The 19,761-nt window shown below is 35.4% G+C and overlaps 1 long non-coding RNA gene across 1 annotated transcript in view; it reads right to left on the reverse strand.

Moving 5' to 3' along the window:
- LOC123384009 overlaps positions 1-19,761 on the reverse strand; it is a 398,112-nt gene that overhangs the window by 335,790 nt on the left and 42,561 nt on the right. The window contains exons 2-4 of the long non-coding RNA XR_006594491.1: positions 11,245-11,373; positions 10,687-10,793; positions 1,050-1,163 (exon numbers count right to left, since the gene is read on the reverse strand). This is a non-coding gene — a long non-coding RNA (uncharacterized LOC123384009). The remainder of the gene's footprint in view (positions 1-1,049; positions 1,164-10,686; positions 10,794-11,244; positions 11,374-19,761) is intronic.

Consider the following 19,761-nt stretch of genomic DNA (forward strand, 5'->3'; position numbering starts at 1 on the left):
TGCTATTGACAGCAGTGCCCCAAATCTTGCCATGTGTCTGAAATCCAGGCTCCTCTCTCCATTTCCACTGAGAACACCCTGATCCAGGCCACCTGTCCTATTCCTAGAGAATGACCATACTCTTCTTATATTAGCTTTGTCTGCCCATCCACACTCTGCCCTTCACTGCAGCCAGAATGATGTTTTTAAAATTATAATCTTATCATACTATTCCCCAATTTCAACCCTTCCAGGGAACCCCATTGTTTTTCTCAGTTAAATGCAGCATTCTCACCTTGGTGTATGAGACTTCGTGAATAATTTTTGCCCTTATCCAGCCTCACTTCTCCCACTTCCAATATGCCGAAATTTTCTCGGTGAGACAATTCAGGTTTGCTTCTGCCGTAGGCCATTTGTATATTTGTTCACTTATACTCTCGTCTGCCATCTTCTAGTCATTCCTTAGACCCCAAGCTTAAATAGCATTTTCTCATGATTCCCCACAACAGGATACACTTCCCATCATAGAACCCCATAGTCCTCATAACACTTACACTTATTTAATATTCATCTTCTCAATAGACTGTGAACTCCATTAAGGCAAAGACCTTTGGCCTCATCCACCACTGCATTTCCAGCACATGGCTGGAACTATGCTTGTCAGATAGGGAACTATATACTTATTAGTATCTGGTGGCCGACCGACATTCCAAGGTATTGGAACCACATTAAGAGAGAGAAAGCCAATTCTCACAAGATAGTTTTATCAGTCAAGTTACAAAATATACATGTTGGTTACAGGCAAGAATTGGGTGACTAAAAGCCATTAGTATACACGAAAAACTTTCAAGTTTCACTTATTTATTTTTTTCATTCCCAGTTCTGTCACAGAAAACAGAAAAGAGATCCAGAAGATCTAAAGATAAAATAGTCAATGCCTGAAATTTTGGAGCAGAAAGTCAAACTTGCAAAGACTTTTTTCCAAAAAGGAAATGTGCCTAATTCATAACTGCATGCAACTTTTTTTTCACTCTACTGAATAATGGACTGCATTCAGTAAATACACTTACTATAAATAATAGCTGAGCACACACACCAGGCCTTTATAGTTATCACCTGTTGCTTCAATGTGTTCTCTTCAGGGACTTTGCTCCAGAATCTTTTGACATATATTCTTAGTTGTCCTTCATTAAAAACAAAACAAAACAAAACAAAACAAAACAAAACAAAACAAAACAAAAACAATCTTTGTTGAACCTTGCTTTCTCATCTAGGTCCCATTCTACACACAACTGTTCCTTTGCCATCAACCTTAATACTTAATGTGTACAGAACTTGTGGTGTGTGCAGAGCCCCTCCAGTCTGTACTAACTCCTTGCAATAATTCTTTGAATTTGTTCTCAGTGCATTGCTCTCCTTTCACATCTAGGACTGTTGACATTCACCAGAAAGTCATGAGTGACTTTGCCAATCTACTTTGCTCTCTGCAAGATTTGATATCCTTGGAAAATACCTTTCTGTAATTTCTACAATTTTCACTGACTTTCACTGTTTTTCTGACTTAAAAACAGTACATAATTTTTCAAGAAAGTACCATAGTCACCCATAATCTCATCACATTATAACCATCTGAACATTTGACATCATTCTTCTTAGTCTTTTCCTGTGCTAATTTCAAAACTTTTTTTATTTGAAAAGTCCTAACTAAGTATAGACATAAATTTTCCTCTTGTAATTAAGAGCATTTCAAAAACATAATTTTAATGCTTTATGTGATTTATGTCATATGTGATTTAATATTGAATGTTTAAACCTTTTCTATTCCTTATTACTGGAGATTTACATTATTTAAAAATTTTAATATTATAAGCTGAACTCTATTAAATATTTTTATACGTTAATATTTTTCATTATTTCAAAGTAACATGGGATCATTTCCCAGAAATAGCATTAATAGATCAAACACTTGATATTTTTGTTTTTTATGTAAGATATTAATTTCAACAATACATCCCCGTTAGCAATGTATGAATGGGCCCATTTCTCTACACATTTATCAGCATTAAACAGTATATATATTTTAATTACTGATTTTGAAGGCAAGATATTCCTTTTAGTTAGTATCATACTAATATGGTTAAAATATCAATATTAGACATTGTTTTCCTCTTTCTAAATTGGCAGTTCAAATCCTTTGTATAATTATTTATGAGGCCTTTGATTTTTCTTATTAATTTTTAGAAGCTTTTTATAGTTTAATTTTTTATATCAGTTTTAGGTTTACAACAAAATCTAAAGGGAGATACAGAGATTTCCCATAACTTCCTGCCCCTATAAACATACAGTCTTCCTCATTATCAACACTGCTCACAAGAATGGTATATTTTTACTGAGAATGGACCTATACTGACACATCATAATCACCTAAATTTCATAGTTTACCTCAGGGTTTAATCTTGGTGTTGTACATTCTATAGTTTTGGGCAAATAAACAGTAACATAAATGCATCATTATAGTATCATACAGAGTATTTCCACGGCCCTAAAACTCCTCTGTCCTCCACCTATTCATCCTGCTTCCCCACCCCCAGCAACCACTGATGTTTTTACTGCCTCCGTAGTTTTGCCTTTTCCAGAATATCATATACTTGATATCATATAGTGTGTAGCCTTTTCAGATAAGACTTCTCTTACTTAGTAATATGCATTTAAGTTCCTCCATGTCTAGTCACGGCTTAATAGCTCATTATTTTTATTTTTTTTTCTTTTTTTATCAATATATGAAATTTATTGTCAAATTGGTTTCCATACAACACCCAGTGATCATGCCAAAAAGTGCCCTCCTCAATACCCATCACCCACCCTCTCCTCCCTCCCACCCCCCATCAACCCTCAGTTTGTTCTGTTTTTAAGAGTCTCTTATGCTTTGGCTCTCTCCCACTCTAACCTCTTTTTTTTTTCCTTCCCCTCCCCCATGGGTTTCTGTTAAGTTTCTCAGGATCCACATAGAGTGAAAACATATGGTATCTGTCTTTCTCTGTATGGCTTATTCCACTTAGCATCACACTCTCCAGTTCCATCCACGTTGCTACAAAGGGCCATATTTCGTTCTTTCTCATTGCCATATAGTATGTATATAAACCACAATTTCTTTATCCATTCATCAGTTGGTGGACATTTAGACTCTTCCCATAATTTGGCTATTGTTGAGAGTGCTGCTATAAACATTGGGGTACAAGTGCCCCTATGCATTAGTACTCCTGTATCCCTTTGGTAAATTCCTAGCAGTGCTACTGCTGGGTCATAGGGTATGTCTATTTTTAATTTTTTGAGGAACCTTCACACTGTTTTCCAGAGCGGCTGCACCAATTTGCATTCCCACCAACAGTGCAAGAGGGTTCCCGTTTCTCCACATCCTCGCCAGCATCTATAGTCTCCTGATTTGTTCATTTTGGCCACTCTGACTGGCGTGAGGTGATATCTGAGTGTGGTTTTGATTTGTATTTCTCTGATAAGGAGCCACGTTGAACATCTTTTCATGTGCTTGTTGGCCATCCGGATGTCTTCTTTAGAGAAGTGTCTATTCATGTTTTCTGCCCATTTCTTCACTGGGTTATTTGTTTTTCGGGTGTGGAGTTTGGTGAGCTCTTTATAGATTTTGGAAACTAGCCTTTTGTCCGATATGTCATTTGCAAGTATCTTTTCCCATTCCGTTGGTTGCCTTTTAGTTTTGTTGGTTGTTTCCTTTGCTGTGCAGAAGCTTTTTATCTTCATAAGGTCCCAGTAATTCATTTTTGCTTTTAATTCCCTTGCCTTTGGGGATGTGTCGAGTAAGAGATTGCTACGGCTGAGGTCAGAGAGGTCTTTTCCTGCTTTCTCCTCTAAGGTTTTGATGGTTTCCTGTCTCACATTCAGGTCCTTTATCCATTTTGAGTTTATTTTTGTGAATGGTGTGAGAAAGTGGTCTAGTTTCAATCTTCTGCATGTTGCTGTCCAGTTCTCCCAGCACCATTTGTTAAAGAGACTGTCTTTTTTCCACTGGATGTTCTTTCCTGCTTTGTCAAAGATTAGTTGGCCATACGTTTGTAGGTCTCGTTCTGGGGTTTCTATTCTATTCCATTGGTCTATGTGTCTGTTTTTGTGCCATAGCTCATTCTTTTTAGCACTGAATAATATTCCATTGTCTGATGTACCAGTTTATTTATCCATTCATTCACTGAAGAACATGTTGGTTGCTTCCAAGTTTTAGCAACTTGGAAGTTATGCTATAGATGTTATCAATTTTTTTAAGTTTGTTTATTTATTTTGAGAGAAAGAGAACACAAGCAGGGGAGGGGCAGAGAGAGAGAGGGAGAGAGAGAGAATCCTAGGCAGGCTCCACACCGTCAGCACAGAGCTCCATACAGGGCTCAAATTCACAAATTTTGAGATCATGACCTGAGCTGAAACCAAGAGTTGGACGCTTAACAGACTGAGCCACCCAGGTGCCCTTGAATAAAGATGTTATAAACATCCATGTGCAGGTTTTTGTGTGAACATACATCTTCTACTTCTTTGGATAAATACCAAGAACACCTGCTGGATTTTATACTACGAGTTTGTTTAGTTCTGTAAGAAACAGTCAACGTATCTTCCAAAGAGGCCGTACCATTTTGCCTTCCACCAGCAACGTGTGAGAGTTCCTTTGCTCCACATCCTCAAAACATTTGGTGTTGTCAATGTTCTGAATTTTGGTACCTCATTATTTCAATTTACATCTCCCTGATGACTTAAGATGTGGATAATCTTTTCATATGCTTATTTGCCACGTGTGTATCTTCTTTGGTGAGGTGTCTGTTGAGGTATTTGGCCCATTTTTTAATTGGGTTGTTTGTTTTTTAATTGTTGGGTTTTAAGTGTCCTTTGTATATTTTTAATGACAGTCCTTTATCAGATGTGTCTTTTGAAAATATTTTCTCCCAGTTTGTGGCTTGTCTTCTACTTCTTCTGATATCGCCTTTGCAAAGCAAACATTCCTAATTTTAATGAAGTCCAGGTTATCAATTATTTCTTCCATGTATCTTTATCTTCGGTGTTGTATCTAAAATGTCATCATCATACCCAAGGTCATCTAGGTTTTCTCCTGTATCTTTGAGGAGTTTTATACTTTTGCACTTTTACATTTAGGACTATGACCAATTCTGGACTAATTTTTGTGACAGAGGTAAGGTCTGTGTCTAGATTCATTTTTTTGCCTTCAAAGATTCCCCATCTGTATAATTCCATAGTACTTTGTATATTCCTCATAATACTTGGTATAATTTTCCTTATTTAAGAGAAATTTTAATATGTATATGAATAACTATATATATATGTATAATTTATGTATACATGCACATATATATTGCTCTCTATTCTCAGGATAATATACTCTGTGCTTATAGAAAAGGGATTTTTTATTTGTCTCAGTACTAGTTATCACTAGTGAAATGAACTAGCAAAGCAACTGGGGTTATTAATTCTGAAGAAGAAATTCTGATGGATTATTCAATAGTTCTCATATAAGTGAAAGAATTTTAAGCAGATGGCAATGAACAGCTGTTCTCCATTTTTGCTAAGGACCAAACAAGAAATTATAACAGAATTAGAGGGATGAGAAAGTTAAGTTAAGTTAAGTTAAAGTTTTGTTATCCAAAACTTTGCCAAGTAGGATACTTTAGAAGCCATTTTTCTGTCACCTCACAATAGAGGTATTCAGCTTAAGTGAAGGCAAACTCAAATAATGTTGCAGAAATAAAATGGAAGTAGCATAGAACTGCTTGCTTATTGACACCAATTTGGAGTAACAAATCCACTTGATCTTTGGCTCACAAAACTTTCTCGACTCACATGTGATCATTGGTGCCTGTTTCATAAGCAAAATTATAAGAAAGCAAAGGAAAACTGGAAGCCAAATCAACAAATCAGAGTTGTTTATGAATACTTTAATCTACAAGTGAGTCATAAATAAAGTTCTTACTGTTCAAAACTATGTATTTGCAAACAGAAGCACATTTAGGTGTAAGGCAAGTGGTTAGTTAGTATGCATTAATTAAGGTCTTTAAAAAAAAGTATCTTTCATTTGAATGTTTTTATTTAACAAATATTAATTAAAACTAACTACATGTTCTGTGCTAGCTAATAGAAAGGGGCATTACCCCTTGCCTCGTGGCATAACATTGTAGTTTAATTGTACCCTCTTACATAAAGACCAAAATATAATTGGAAAGTATATTGACTGATTTTTAAAAAAGCACTAAATAAAGCATTGTATCAGTTAAAAAAAAATAGGGGGATTTCTGTAGAAAATTATTTCTGTGGAGTGTGAAAAGATATTATTTGGGGGGGAAAAAGAGTTCCATGGCTAGACATAACTTAGGAATTAGAAGATAAAGTTTAAGATTACTTTATAACAGGTTTTCTCCGAATGTTTGGTTTTTTTATAAACATTTGCACAACAGTATATAATAATTTTTCACTCAAAAGACTTTACAAATGCTAACTCATCAGTCGTCATAATAATCCCAGTATAAAGGCATTTTATTTTCTCCCTCTGTTTTATAAGTGAGGAAACTAAGACTCAGAGAGATTAGGTTACTTGCCCAAATTCACACAGCTCTGGAATCTGTCCTCTTAACAACTATTCTATACTGCCTTCCTACCTCCTAATGTTCATCATGAATCTCTAAGATATAGCACGCAGGATCACTGGAACTTATTTGATTATGAAACACATCTCTTACACACACAGGACATTTTTATTTGGCAAAATATTTGTAGTAATAGTGGCACAAAGAAATGCCCTGTTTGTGAGGTAATTGCTCCAGCTCCTCCTCAAACTGGCTCTCATTTCTATTATTTTGTAGTTTCTTCTCAATGATTGTGTTTCTTCTAGATAGTGGAGGTGTCAAGATCAAAGATAATCCATGTGTTCAATGGGTTAACATTAGAATTTTAGTGTGATCAACACCGGTGAGAAGTGCCCTCAGGGATTTATGTCTGAACCGTAACAAGAAAAGGATGGAAAACAAAAACTCAACCAACAAGAATAATGAGGAAAGCGATACCTTCTATTTCAACAAAGCAGCTTCAGCGCAGTATGGCCTGGTTCATTGTAATTTTAAGGGACCATAAACAAGAAGAAATAAGAGAGGTGGGGATTGAGACTCTAAGACGTGCAGTGGTAAAACATCAGATGGCATTGTGGGTAACATCCCTGTGGAAAGCAAAATAATGGACCTCCTATAGAGGTCTATGTTTTCCTCTCGGGAACCTGTGAATATGTTGTCTTACATGAAAAGGGACTTTGCAGATAGGATTAAGTTAAGAATATTTAAGATGAGGAGACTGTCCTGGATCATCTGAGTGACCCAACTAATCACAAGTGTCCTTGAATTTACTAGAGGGAAGCAGAAGAAGAAGGGAGACATGACCCTTGTCAATGAGATGCAACACTGCTGGCTTTGAAGATGGAGGAAAGGGACCATGAAACAAGGAATGCAGGAGGTCCTGTAGAATTTGGAAAAGCCAAAGACATAGATTCTCTTTTGAAGCCTCCAGAAAGGAACGGAGCCCTGCCAACACATGATTTTATCCCAGTGAAACTTGTGCCAGACTTTTCATCTAAAAAACTATAAATCTTATAAAACTATATCTAAATCTAAAAAACTATAAATCTTATAAAAGTTTATCAGATAATAGTTGTGTTGTTTTAAGACACTAAGTTTGTGGTAATTTGTTATAGCAGCAATAGAAAACTCACACATTCCCCTAAAGGAGCTCAGGCATGGTGGGAAAATAGTTGATGCTGTTTGGTGACTTTTCTTCAGGGAAACACATTACACAGTAGAAAGGGTCAAGAGTAGGAATCCTACTTGATATCAGGTACGATGAATCACAATAAAAGATGAGCTACTATCTCCTAAAGTACATTTCTCCAGGACTAAAATATTTCAAAGTTTCATTTGGTGGCCAAATTATTTTTAGTAAAATCTGATTAAAAGAAAATATGATTAAGACCAAGGACTTTGAGGTAAATAATAAGAGAAGTTAAAGTAGAGAACATGGATTTGAAGACTTCCAGGTAACTTCCCTGTATCCTCACCTGAAATTCTGTTGCAAGATTTGATAAATACCACACTCTTGCACACGGTGCTTAAAGTTAAACCATCAACACAGCGATACCCACCACTATATTTCCCCATAATAATTCCATATTCTTCCTAAAATACTTACAGAATTTCCTTTAAAGTTTTCCCAGGGATGTCTCTGGAAATCACTTACCTCAACAAGCATGATTTGAGAGTTTTATGATGTGTAAAAAAATGTTTGGGGCACACAAAGTTAGCCTCATTGTGTAGTGGGTTCACTTTAAATGTGTCTTTTAAATTCTCAACCAAATACTATTTGTTCATTATGAAACACTGCATGATCCCAGGCTCCTGACCCAGATGTACCTTTCTTTTCCATCTCATTAGGAAGCAGAACAGTTCTACAGCACTGGTTAGGAAGCCAGACGACTATTTCCAGAACTGTCACCGATAGTGTAACTCCTTTTATCTATTTAAGATCTTTATTTCCATTTTAGTATAATTCTTTTCATTTTCTGCTAAGGGGTAGAACAAAGGTTTTTAAACCTTTAGCAGTAGACACTGTGGTAAACTAGGAAATGCATGATTTCAGTACAGTTTCTTCAATTATTGCTTCTTAACAAACTAACCCCGCAGCCTACATATTAAAGCACAGTTTCACACACGTTTGTCCTTATGAAACAGGAACTCAGAACTAAGATTCAGCATAGGTTTTCAAGTGGGTGGTAAAGCTTTATTTATCTCGCGAATAAGTATGCACCAGTTTCTGAAAATTCTTATGACCATGATTTTGAGCAAAGAAGAAATTAAAGACTGAGTCCCTTTTACCAGTAGAATGTATTAACCACAATAATAAACACTGAGTAATATAATACTATATCAAGTTATAAATTGCAGTAGTATTGAGGGGAAGCAAGATTAACAACAGGTTGCTTCAGCATTACTTTCCCCTGGATAAAATGTACATAAAAAGTTTCTTCCTTTTTAGTCCCACAAGGGATCTTCCTATCTCTAATAACATTATTCATCCTTTCCAAGTAGGCTCCCAATTTCAGAATGAATGTGGAAATGTATTGTTTGTTTTTATCTTTTACCTCAAGGAAAACTACATTTTGTTTTCTATGATCAATATCTTTTTTCTATGATAAGATTCTCTGTAATATAGTTATCTTCCATAAGATTTCCCCCCAAATTTATGCTAGGTACTTCTCAAGTGAGTAAAAAAAGTGCCTAGAATCATTGAGACCTATGCTAATTTCCTGAGAAATGAAAGAACTTATAAGGGAAATTAAGGCTGGAAAAAGTCAATTTACCTATTTCTTTCAATCACTAATGTTTATGGGCATAGACCATCTGAACATTTATATTCTTAAGATACATTTTTTTTGTGATGCAGTATCTTATCTTATTAAAGCTGTTGTATCTTAAGCCCTTACTAGATTTTAAGCTTCACAAAGTCAGTTCAGTCCTACATCTTTTTTTTTTTTTTTAATTCTTTCAGCACCTAGACTGGGACTTTATACATTGCTGGTGTCCAGTGCTCAGATCCTGAGGTATTGGAATACTTGCTTCAGCCTAAAAGATATCTAATCCAAAAACATGGACTATGGCAAATGTAGTGGTTGTCTACTCAATATCCACTTTCCTCTTCACTGTAGTTTACAGAACCTCCTGTTTTTCAGGTTGGCTTTGTTTCCAGGTAAATTTCTGAATTTCCTGGTGTTTTTCCACTGAAGGAGCCATATCATTACCACGAGAGGCCACTAGGGGCCAGTGATATAGGAACAAAATTTTGCTTGGGATTTCTAGTATTTCTTTTCATTACATATAAAAAAAAAATCCGTACTTCTTACTAACCACGTTATTATTTTTCTTCCCATTGGAAACACTGATGTGAGGCTCAAAGTTGAGAAACCATATTGTACCAATGCGGCAAACATGGATTCTAAGAGCCATATGGTAAGGATCACCAAGCACTAAGACAAGAGACCAGGACACCAATGACAGGGAGTTGCTGCCTCTGCCTTGGACCACTACTGTACTTCCTATTATGTTAGAATATTAATTGCTATTTTATTAGACTACCATGTAGAATATTCATTGCATATAGCCAACATTAGTCTTTGATTGTCACAAGTTTTGCCACAGCCTTTGGGTTCAGGTTTCCTGGTGGATTGTGCTGTGGAAGCATGCAACATTTTCTTAGCTGAAAGCAGAAGTTTGTGTTCTTTGATTCAGCCTGACTCAGTGAATTTAGTCCAACAGTCAACTGAGTCTACAATATCCATGGTATCCTGCTCCTTCCCCATTCCCAAACAAACAAACAAACAAACAAACAAAAAAACAAAACTGGCTGCTTGAGCAATATTCTCACATTCAGCTAGTAGAATACTCATCATATCTACACTTCCCAAGTATAGAAATCTAAGACACCGAAGGTCTACCTACACCTTGAGGCCTGGGCCAAAACTGCAGCAGCCTTCCTCAGTCTGTGGACAGATCCTATTTTTAAGCATCTATCAACATCCACCTGGTGAGTAAAACTCCCACAGGCTAAACGCGATAGCAAAAATAATAAATTAAAAAGCTGATATGATACCAATGGGATGGTTGTATCCATGTACTAGCTCTGATATCCATGTAGGAGTCTCTGGGCAAGTACATCATTTCTGTACTTCACATCTTCTTCACAGGGTTGTTGTGAGACTTCAATTAGTTGATACATGCAAAACATATCACAGTTCAGGTATGAAAACTTGAAATAATACAGAATTATTTTTGTAATAAAAGTTTAGTTACTTTGATTTATTACTCAGAACTTGTGTTTCAGTTTTAAAAACCACTAAAATTTGATCATTTTTAGAAGAAGACAAGCTAAAAGATAAAGAATATATTACCATAATGTGATAATAATATAGTCATAAGTTTATGTTCCCATTCACTTGTTGCCTATGGTCATTCAAAAGGCATCCATTGACTGTCTACCCTTCTCCAGGAGTAGTGATAGAAGTCATCCTCATAATAGGCTGTGTTATTCTGCCTGGACATTTTTGAAGCTGGCCAATTTTTTGAAATTTAATTTATATCAAAGATATAAAGAGCTTTGACAAAATTCTCTGTAAAGAATTAGAAACCATTAAAACAAATAACTATATACCTTTGGTTGATCTAGTGTGTTCCTTAAGATGAGGAAAAAAAATCAGAGATTGAATTGTCTTTTGATCATACATAACACAATCAACTGCTAGGTTCATGCCAGTTATAATCTCGCAATTCTTTTGAAAATCTGTAAAAAGAAACAATTTCCTATGTCACTTAATTGAAAAATACTTCAAACTGACTATTAAAATAAGCCTTTACCAAACCATTGGGTTCACTTGGAGTAAATCATATCAGTTAATGAGATATGGAAAAAGTTAAAGCCAAGTAAATAAAAATAAGGTGGTAAGAGGATGAGATAGGTCATCTATTTTTTTTAATGTTGTATTTTATATTTGAGAGAGAGAGAGAGAGAGCATGAACAGGGGAGGGGCATAGAGAGGGAGACACAGAATGTGAAGCAGGCTCCAGGCTCTGAGCTGTCAGCACAGAGCCCGAACTCACGAGCAGTGAGATCATGATCTGAGCCGAATTTGGACGCTTAACCGACTGAGCCACCCAGGCGCCCCACAGGTCATCTATTTTACAGGAAAGTGAAAACGTTAGTCATTAGTCATTTAGTCAATAATAGTCATTTGTATTTCTTATTATTTAGTGCAATATGTTTGCTTTTAGAGTTCAGAGATTTTATTGGTTTAGATTGCACGGTTTGGTTCTAGGATTCCTTGGCAGAATATAAGCATATTTCAACACGACAGCCATTCTAATATCCTTAAAAACTGGTATCAAAACACTTCTCTATTGAGACTCATCACCATCAAGGTAATTAGAAAGTAGTTAACTGTGCTGAGACTCCACATGCCAAACTTGTTTGCTGCAATGAGACATTTCATTTTTTCATGAAAGTAAAATATTGTTTTAAAGGCAACAATCACTCATCACTCAAAAGAAAAATTTTTTAGGTGGTAATTGGAAAACAACAAGTTACCTCAAATGGTTTTAAGTTATTTAAGAGAATTCTAAAGTTCAGAGTGCTGGAATTAAAAGAGTTCTTATATTTAAGAAATCTTCAATTCCAATGGCTCTTAAATTGTTAATTAAAAAACTCATCAGATTATTTTCTTCCAATAAAAGTTGGAAGAACTCAGAACTTTTAGATATAAGAGAAACACAGAACTGTTATAAGGAAGGCAGACAAGGACTCACAGAGTGCCTTTTAAGAATACCGCTCACTCAACCTTCTCTCAACTCCAATTAAGTATCCTTGGAGCATTTGAAAATTTGAAAATTACTGCAAAGTCAGAATATTTCTACAGCTTATTCTCATAATTTGTGGGAGCTATGTTTTATAAAGATACTGCAAATGCTAAATTAGCAAATACCGACCCTAGATCCTAGCAGATACAGAATTAGGTTCCTATGAACCCCTGGCCACAATATTTTCACCAACCAATTGAATATAACTTTGTTTTATGTGTGTTTCTGCTTAAAGACACCTTATTTAATATATCTCTCATAAAAATCATTAATTTAGTGTGTTTTTATTTAAAAAACACTAGTCAAGAGGGGTTTAACATTTTCCTGATCCTGGGTAATATGACCATAAATTTCTTTGGGTTTCAGACTCACAAAATTGCACTTTAAAAAAAATGAGTTGTCATCTCAAGAATCCATATTTGACCACTTTCCATCTTTTCCACAGATACATTACACACTATAGATATTACTTTAACTCTTTCTGGGGTGGCCTCACATACAGATCAACACATTTTATCTTCCTTTCTCTGAATATATCCCATTATTGATTCATTAACATAGAGCTCATGGCCAATGACATTATAACTCACACCTGAACGAAGCTTATCTAACACATGTATTTTCTGCCTAAGACACATCACAGCCTTCCTGTGCTCAGGAATAATAAATAGACAGCATTTCATCACTATGCTTAGGGGCCATTTTAAACAGTGAAATCAACAACAAAAAGTACAAAATTAAAAAAAAAAACATGGACAAAATAAGCTACAAAAAAAGGACACTAGTTTACATTAGGAAAGCTGAAATAAGGTTATCAGATCAATTCCAAGCAAACTGGGACAGTTAGTCACTCTGAGAAGTTTTCTCAGAAAGGAAAAGGATTATCGCCATAATTTTCCTAGAGTTATCTCTTGTTATATTTATTTACCATGTTCATTCATTCATTTCTTCAAACATCAGTGGGTATTTATAGAGTGCCTATCATGTACCAGGTAATGTAGCTACAAAGGAATAAGACACGTGTCAGCTCTGACTGAATTTATAATCCACCTGGGATATAGTAGGCAAATTACAATACAATGTGATATAAGTGTCGTGAAAAGTAAATTAAAGTACTAGGGGAACATGTGGAGGACTTCACCTAACCCTATTTAAAGAGAAGATACAAGTTTTCCCACTTTTTTTTTTATTTCAATGACCATTCTTTAAACTCAAGCTCAAGACTCACCTTCAGAAAGCTTTTCTGGGCTTCGCCAAACCCCTCCCTAGTTTAGGCTAAGTTTTCCCTGCTGTATGTCCTCATTAATGGAAACAATAATGAAGGCAAAGACTATTTTAAAAGCTTCTTGGGGCACTGAAAAATCAGTTCTAAAGGCCAGAAATAAGAAACTGGCAGCACTTTTGGAGAAAAGAAAAGAGATCCGGCTGCAAATAAGCAAAGGGAATTCTCAGATTTGCCTTAAACAGGATACAAAATCCTCTGACTCTTAGAGTCCCCATTGATAAAATGAAGATTTGGTTGAAATAATATTCCTCAAGACATTTTGTAGGTTGAAAATTCTATGAGAAGTACAAGGTAAATAAAAAAATATGCATATTACCAGTGGTTTTGCCATGGCATGTAATACTTAGCCTTGATAGTTCATTTTTAATCTGCTGGGAAAATCCAAATTTAATTTAGAAATTAATACTTTAAGCAAAATTCCAACTGACTAGAAAGTATGCTTTTTGAACAATTTTTAAGGACTGAATTTTTGGAGGAGACAATAATTAAACAGAAAAATATTGGATTTATTCTAGAATCAACCATAACTACATTAACTGTCGGTATTCATAATAGCCATCAGTCTAAAAATACTTCTTCAGGTAATATGAGAACAAGACAATCAAGTGACTTTCAAGAACTTGAAAAAAAGAAAAATCAGGTGGCCCTTTGAACTTTAAACTAGCAAAATTCAAAAAGTATATGTGACTAACTATCCTGAAATTAACTAAAGAACTTTCTTTAAATGTGTGACTTAAAAGTCTGGAAACAACAATGAATTTTAAATGGATGTAATCACAGGAAGACTGGTCTGAAATGGGTTTGCAGCTAGTAAGCAGAAGAGAAAGAAACTACATTTTACCCTGTCTGAAGAAAGACTGAACAAAAACAGGGATGGCTAGCCGGGAACATCTAAAGGGGAGCCGAAAGAGATGGCAGCTGGCAACGTCTAGCCAACGCTGTGCAGGGGAAAGTCATCAAAAAGTTGCCTACTGTTGGGGAGGTGAAGAGGATTCATTGGGTGTATCCTGGCTTGGATAAAGTATCTCTTACAAGAACCACCACACTCTTTAAGCAACCACTTAAGATTTGCCATCACTGCAACCTGAAAATGGTCCAGACAAGAACCCTCAGTGTATGATAAATGGGGAGAATGTTTAATGAGGAGCAAAATTTGGTCTTAAAGTGTCTCCCCACAGATTGCTTATGAGTTCCAAAGGGAAAATAGTATCTATCCAGGAGAGAAGCAAAGTAACACCTTGATCAGGAGATCAAAATTAATTATCACCAATGAAGGGTACCTCCACATAGGGCATCCTAAGAAGGACACTATTATCAGTAGTGGAACGTAGATTCATGCCAGACACACATAACCTGAATCCAATCATGAGGAAACATCAGACAAACCTAAAACAAGAAGCGTTCTCTGAAGAAAAAGAGAGAAGGAGAAATTTAGAAAGAAGAAAAACCTGGCCTATGTTCATTAAAAATTTCAGTGTCAAAAAGGACAAAGAAAGACTGAAGAACTGCTGCAGATTAAAGGGAACTAGAACCATGACAACTAAATGCAACACATGAGCCTTGACTGATGGGGAGAAAAATCATTAAAAAGTTAATTATTGGGGCCAATGACAAACTTGGATCATGAATAGTAAAGTATTATATCAATGTTAAATTTCTTGCATTTGATAACTGTACTAAAGATTATGTAAGAGAATATCCTTGTTCTTAGGAAATATACACTGAAGTATTAAGCGATAAAGGTCATGATGTGTGCAACCTACTCTCAATGGTTCAGAAACAATTTTATGTACATATGTATGTGTGTGGAGAGAGAGAAAGAGAATAATAATTTAAACATATTTAAAAAAAAAAGAACCACTGCACTCTAATGTATTTTGTAAATGACGAAAGTCATTTCCTCTTTACAAGGTTGCCTTGCCTTCTTCCCTTTACAAGATTCTTGCCTGACACCAGAAAGGTGATGTGCTAGAGGGGGAATATGAACACTTTGATTACGAAAACTAAGGAATTTTTTTCCTGGTTTAGATCAGCGTTTTTTGAAATTAGCTTTTGAGTTTAGTTAGTATGGGTTTCTGCCTATGCAAAGGTGGAGAGCTAAACCCTGTATCATGGTGAATTTATTCAAGTGGCTCTGGAAAACTGGCCAAATAGCCATCCCTGGATACATCCCCATTTATAATTTTATAATACTTTATAATTTAAAGAAAATCTTCACGGAGCACCTGGGTGGCTCAGTTGGTTAAGCGTCCAACTCTTGGTTTCAGCTTAGGTCATGATCTCATGGTTCGTGGGATCAAGCCCCACATTGGGCTCTGTGTGGATAGCATGCAGCCTGCTTGGAATTCTCTCTCTCTCTCTCTCTCTTTCTCAATAAATAAACTTAAAAAAAAAATAAAGAACATCTTCACGTAGATCATCTCCTTTACACTGAGAAATCCCACAAAGAAATCAAAACAGGTATGATCTCCATTTTCCACACCTGTAAACTGAGAGGCAGAAACCCTAAGTTGGCTAACTCAGTTGCATGGAACTCGAATACAAGTTAAATACAAACATTTATTTGGTTACCTTATACAATAATACTTTCCTGTTATATGTCATCATTTATGTTTAAGATGACGAATCAGAAGCAGTTAAGATCATATGACAAAGAAGGGTTAAATTGCACCTATTATTATTATAGTAGAAAAGCAAACTAATGTATTTTAAATGATGCTTTAAGATCTAAAGGTAAATCTATGCTTAATTATGAGTTAACTAGAAAAAGTTCAAAAGCGTCTTTCTAGAATACTGGCTTAATAGAATATTTGCTTAACTAGGAAAATCTATTTTATATTTCCTACATTTCTAGAGCTCACACTGTTTGGATGGGAGGCAGCATGGAAGGGAGCTCATGGTCCTGGGTATTACAGCACTCTCTGTCTCTAACCAGCTGGGTTACTTGTAGAAAAGACAATCAATCTTCCACATCCTCAGTCTATAAATTACGAACATTAAAAAATTGAACTAGATGATTGCATGTTTTTTTCAGGTACAACATTCTCCAACCAAACAGTCATACTTTAAAAAAAATGTTTATTCATTTTGGAGACAGATCAAGTGGGGAAGGGGCAGAGAGATAGGGGGACAGAGGATCTGAAGTGGACCCCATGCGGACAGCAGTGAGTCCAACATAGGGCTCAAACCTATAAACCGCGAGAACATGACCCAAATGGAAGGCAGACGTCCAACTGACTGAGCCACCCAGGCGCCCAGACGTAGTTTTTTGAACTCTGATTCTGGTCCTCTTGATAATCTGAGGTTTCAATGAAGTGAAACAAAAAATGTTTTATTAAATCACGCAGAGGTGGATTGTGTCAGTATTCTAGACACATAAAAAGATTATTTACTTATTTTATAAAAAGAAACCAAATGGAGAAAGAAAATCATGGAGATAGAATAAAAACACTATTTGGCCTACAATTTAGAAAACTGGGCAAAAAAGAAGCTTTCAAATAATACCACTTAAAAGGTTAAAGTTTTTTATAAAAGCACATTTGGTTCATTACCACATATTGAAAATAAATTATTTAAAATAACTGGGAGGGAAAAAATTGCCAGGCAATTGTCTCCATACTGAACTTACTTTATACTTCATTAAAATTATGTCGCCCAGAGAGATGCCCCTAATAGAAATTTTACAGTTTCCTCTTGAAATGCTAAAACTAGTATATGAATTCGCAGGCCAGGAAACCTTGAGAGAAAAGAGAAGCAAATCTAGAGGAAAAACAGCATTAAGAAATCAGAAATCTTTTTATAATTCTTTGGCATCCTATTAGCTCACAAAACACCCACTCAGCCTTATTGTCTGCAACAGACATTGTATATGATAGTATTTTTTTTGCAATGAGAGAATATTAAAACTGTTTCTCAAGTCACTAAGCACACTGCTGCTTTAAAACCACAGCTATTCCCAAAACATGCATAGACATTTTTTGTACTTTAATTTTTTGTCTACTGTTAATGGCTTTGCCAATATTTTATCCTAGAGAAAAAGAAGTGATATAGAGATCGTAGTTTTCAACAGAGGAAGGAGAGTAGGGTCATCTTCCTCGTTCATCTTCTTCAGCCTTCAGCCAATGTTAACTATGGGTCAGACGCTGTTTCATATATACCCTAATCTGATCCTCACAATGACTTTAAGAGTTGAGCATAACTGTTATCCCCCTATCACATTTAATACATGAGAGGGAAAGGATTCTGATGGGGTTATGGTTCTAGGAGGTGAAAAGGTGCAAGAGAAGATTAGATGCCATAGGAGGATGAGAGCCTTTTCTACTTTAACAAGAGGGAAGAAAAGAGAATGTGTACTGATGTGGTAAGTCATGGAGGTTCAATAGGAATCAAGGGAGTTTATCTGTGATTACTTCAATTTCTTTGGTTTCCTCATTTGTAAAATTGGGAAAAATAAATCCTCTCATAGTGTAAGATTATTTTGGGGATAAAGGGACATTATATTTTTAAAATACACTTATGATTTCTAGCATGGACTAAGGATCACAATTTATAATAGCTATTATTATTGTTATACATTGATTAATGTATATTATATATTGTTGCATAACTATAGTTATGTATATAGTATTACATATAATACTATTATTGTGATTGTTGTAACTATTATTATATCTAAGCTGGAGGCTAAACTCTGTCTGATATGTATCTAGTAGGTATCTATTGAAAGTCACTTGGAATTATACCTGAAACTAAAGTAACACTGTGTGTCAACTATATTCAAATTGAAAAAAATAACTCACTTGGAATACATTTTTAAAAAAGAAACAAAGAAAAAAGAAAGTCACTTGGAATGAACAGGCCACAATTTATCATGACAGAAACATCTCTAGAGAATAATCAGAAGAATCATACCTATGAATCCTGAAAATGAAGTTTTAACAAAGAAGCCAATTCCTTTCAGTGTCAATCTCAAGAAACCAAGAAATTGTATGCACCCAAATCCTAGTGAAAATAGAGCTACCTTATTTTTTTTTCTCTCTGAATTCCAAAATAGCTATTGGAATGGACTTGAGTATGTGAACATATGTTTCTTCAAAGAGGTAGCTTCAAAGAGAAAAGCAAATCTGACAATATTTCATGCTGGTGTATTTGATTTCATATGTTTATAATTAATTAATGTTGTTATCACTTCCTTTTTGCTGTCGAACATTCAAGATGCGTTTGGCATGCACAAACATGAAAGTCTTTGCCCCAGAGGCATTTGATGTAAGCTGACCCCCTATGATCCTGAGTCCCATCTACTGCACAGGCTTCTTTCAGTGCTTTCCTTTGTTTCTGTGTCCAAGTACTATACCTTGTGACACTTTCCACAAGCAACCAAATATGTCTCCCTTTCTCTCTATAATATGGAGTACTGAGTGTCAATGAGAGAGCCTTTATCATTCAATTAGTTGTTCCATTGTCCCAACTATTACTATAAAAAACATTTCAGAGTTAGACAATTAATTGCCATCTGGAAAAGGAAAGAACAACTAGTAAATCCTATGTTGTCTTCAGTTTCAATGTCACATAAATACATTAATTGTTTACTTGGGTAGCAAATTACACCTTAAGACAGGTAAAAAGAGAAAAACCAAAAAACCATGAGCACATTTGCATTGTGTGGTCTTGCACTTTACTTCCTCAGAGCCATGCTCGGCCAACTTGAAAATAGCCAAGGACATAAGTATTAGGAAATATTATTTTTTTAAATTAGCCTTTATCATTTGGAATTGAAGTGTGTCCATGTTCCTATACTCCTCTTTGCCTTTGGCAAAACTGTAACCTTCATAATTGCAGAAAAAGCCCTCTGTGTTTTTCACTGAGGGTAATTTTCTTACTCTCCATTCTGTTCCATAGACTGCAACACAAATTCTACAAGAGAAGAAAAATCTAGTCTGCAAATCTTAACTAAGACACATCTCTTTGTTGGTTTTGTTGGGTGAAAACACAGCTTACTCCCCATTCATGCACAGAATCTCTAAAATGTAGCCA

The sequence above is a fragment of the Felis catus genome, chromosome A2 (assembly GCF_018350175.1).
Source record: "Felis catus isolate Fca126 chromosome A2, F.catus_Fca126_mat1.0, whole genome shotgun sequence".
NCBI lineage: Eukaryota > Metazoa > Chordata > Mammalia > Carnivora > Felidae > Felis > Felis catus.